The following is a 4,048-nucleotide window of genomic DNA, read 5'->3' as shown; positions in this document are numbered from 1 at the left end:
TCAATATGACTGCTATACTTGAAATAATATATAACTAGCACAGGCGTATTGTTAGTCCTTCCCTCTGTTTCTAAACATGATTTATTTCGATTTCCTGGAATTGGTCAGCGGCGGATTTCAGCATCGTTAGATATATGAGAAAATAATCGAAAACCAAGATGCCGTGATTGCTTTAAAGAATAAAAATACTTCCCTCCAAGAACTAGGAAATCCCAAAGAGATTAAAGGTTCTATGGACAGGAAACAATTTGGCATTGGACCGCACGACGATTAAGATTGAAAAATTGTGTTTCTTAATGTTAGAGGAATCCCTGTTATTCTATGTAGAAAGAAGAAATGGACAGATATTTGAATAAACATTTAACAAATCGATAAAATTATTTAGTTCATAAGCAATTTTTAGAATACTGCTAACTGGTTATGGCATTTGACTTGACTTTTAAATATATGCATACATATTTGGTATAGTATTACTAATCTAGATTTTCAAGTTTGTGCTGTTGTTTTTATTCGTTTTTGCAAAATTCATTCTGTCTCCGATGTCTTCGGAATTTTGATGAAAACAATTATCGTTGCCACGGTGACCTTATATTTCATTTTTTTTTGTCAAAATGGTCAACTCATCACTACCATCACTATCTATGTCTATACACATATTTCAACTTATTTCTGTAAAATAATTTCTCTACTTTTTCCAGTTATAATGAAAGATATTACCATGTTTTAAATTTTAAACTCAGCAGTGTGTAAATGACGTCATAAACACACAATATGGCTACCTCTATGATCAGCCATTTTCTTAAATTTCAAACTGCTATAATATCTTTCTAGTGGTCTGATTTTAAAAATTCTTTCAAAGTTATGAAAGGCTTTATGATGGCTTTCATATGGAATTAAACTTATTGTCAGGCATTCCTTGTCCTTTACATAAACTGAATATTTAACTGTTGTTTTAATTTTTGTTAGGTTAACCAAGCAAATAAATTTAAAAACAGTTGTGTCCATATGCTTTAATATTTTACTATTTAAATGTCAGTGATGCTTGACTTCCTAGATATTTTAGAATGTAATAATGATTGATTTAGTCACCCGTGTTTCTAACTAATGTTATATCTTAAAATAACATTTTATTCTGTCGATGAATTCTTCTTTTGTATTTGTTTGCCTAATATAAGTTTTATAGATATAGATTCACTTCACTATATGTTATGACGATCAAATCAATCAGTTGTGCTACACGGAGAATACCACTACAGATTATAACAGACGAAACTTGCTTTACGAAGGTATAAAATATTCCAGACAATATGATGGTCAAACCGTTCTTGATGCAGCACATCGATACGTCTGCCTTAATTGATATATTGCTGCCGTAGATATACGGTTATCGGTTGACTCTGTGCCTAAATATGATATATTACAGTTTCCTGGAATTGGTCAGCGATGGATATCAGCGTTGATAGAAATGTAAAGGGAATAACTGAAAACCAAGACGCCATGATTTTTCGAAGAACATTGAGTACTACTCCTCATAGGTAAGCAATCTCAAAGTGATTAAACTTTCATAAAACAGGAAATAAGTTGGCCATGTCGCGCGATGAATAAAAATGAAGAGTTGTTTTTCTCTTAAAGTTTCAGAAAACCCGATGTACTCTGCTGATAATATAACTTGAAAGAAATGTCAGGGAGTAGCAAATTAGGACAATAGATACCTGCTTTACTCATTGTTTGAAGAGAAACGCTGGCTGATGATAATTATTGGATAAACTGTGACCTTTGTCATGCGAGATACAATCAGTATCATAACTTCATGGCAACGTGTTACTGGTATTTTTTACCACGTGCATTATGGCGGCCATAAATCAGTACATTAACAAATGTTTCACCTCGGTGATAATTTAGAACAAAATATATTTGAGACAATTATGTGTTAATACAAGCAGACGACATTGGCTTATAGCGATGAATTTTGCTTATTTTTTACGCTGTTGCATTTCTTTCCATTCATACCTGCTTGGAAACTTTAAGTATTGTTGTATTACAAGGAAAGTAAATATCTTCAGGAATAAGTTTAAACATACCTAAAGCAAATTTGCACTGACACAAAAACTGTTGTTTCAGTTAAGAAGTCTCGTTTCTATTAAATATATTTTATACATTCATCTTCCAAATCGTTCAGTGAAAATTGAATTACTTTCTTATTACAGAATCGGATGTGAAAAATAACAAAAACGTCAGTTTTTTAGTTGAATTGTATCCAAGGAACATTTAAATGGCCTTCAAGACAGGGTGTCCGCGGTCAGTGACTTCGAATCACTTGCTCCTACCTAACCCATATAGCTTTGAAACCTCGCTTACATTGTAGAATCCTTCATGTGAGGAAGGATAGAAGCCGGTGGTTATGCCAAATGCACACACCCGTACGTGAAACAATGTTTCGAAGAGTAACCTGGTGGCTTTTTCCACCACCAGAACGTAAACACAGTCTCCCTGTACATTCAACCAGAGCTATTATATTTCAATCCTTTCAGATCGTTCGTCATGACATTTATGTTGTTCTATTGGAACTGTTATCATTTTCAGCTTTAACACTTCGGTTTGGATTGTCCCAAAACTCACGCCTTCATAGGTTATGGCATTGTATTACCACCGTCCAGACATGATGCCTGCTTATTACAGTTTCTTTGATATGCATACCCGTTTGCTGTCGGAACCCCTCACTAGATTCTAGTTTGTTTAATTTTATCCAGTGTTTCCATCTTTAAGGCTAGTCCATATATTCAACTTGGGACAATTCACCATTTACATGGAATCACACTTTAGTGTGTCATTGAAGGTCTCATGTAAAAGGCCGTATGAACTCATTATTGTGTTTTCGTAATTGCTACATGCTCATATGTTGAATTCTGCTCGAACAGGGATAAAAGACATAGACAGGTGCATTAGTTTCCACTACTGTCCAAAAACATACCCAATCAAACCGAGTCTTCAACATTTTCATTTTTTTTCGTGTTGAGCGACCTGTGGAGTTTCCACGTTTTCTATTCCATATTTTCTTATTGTTGCGTGGACGGTAGAACCCAGTTCCACTACCGTCCACGAACAGACTTAATCAAACCGAGCCTGCAACATTTTCGTGTTTGTCGTGTTGAATGACCTGTGGAGTTTCCACTTTTTCCATTCCATATTTTCTTATTGTTGACTTGGGTATGAAATGCATATGTACAAATGTATGTATTAAGTGTGTGAAAATGAAAGACAATTTGATTTCCCGTTTGCAATCATAGGAAATTTATATATAACAAACATGTTATTCATCATGTGTATTTATGTGATAAATCTAAACATGTTTGTGGGGGAAGGGGGTGGGAAACCTTTTCGCTTTTGATGAATCTGCAGTTTTCAGATATGATTAGATTAATATAGTCGTCTTATTTATTATTGAACCTGGAAATATATTAATATTACTAGATGCTTTTTCTATTTTAGTTTTCTTTTCTGGCTGTACCAGATAGATAATGGATCGTGCATTTTCTAAGAAAAGTGATAATGCCACAGGACACACATAATTGTTATATTCTGCTATGATCATAGATCGCACATTGTTGTAAATTAAGTGTTAATATCACATATCGGATGACATTGTTACAGATAGACCATGGGACGCGCATTATTGTAAAATACGTTGCATGTCACAGGTTGCACGAAACTGTTATTTTCTGGTTGTAACAGATAGGTCATTGCGTAGTACAATATTGTAAAATTGTTATTTTCGTGCTGTAACAGATGATTATGGGACGCGCGTTATTGTAAAATAAGTTATCATGTCTCTGGCCGCACGAAACTGTTACTGTTTTTTTTTCTGGTTGTAACAGCTCGTTGGTGGCACATTATTGTCATTGCAATTGATAATGTCTACACAAATTCTATTATAATGTTAGTGATCATCACGTCAAAAAATAAGGGATAACTAGAAAACATATCTCATAAAATGTCAATATAAGCACAGTATGTTTTAAATAATTAAGTTGCTACTTTATCTTTCATA

This window comes from Mercenaria mercenaria, chromosome 14, assembly GCF_021730395.1.
Source record: "Mercenaria mercenaria strain notata chromosome 14, MADL_Memer_1, whole genome shotgun sequence".
Lineage (NCBI taxonomy): Eukaryota > Metazoa > Mollusca > Bivalvia > Venerida > Veneridae > Mercenaria > Mercenaria mercenaria.
The sequence above is the reverse complement of the archived record's forward strand: the minus strand, read 5'-3'. Positions refer to the sequence as shown.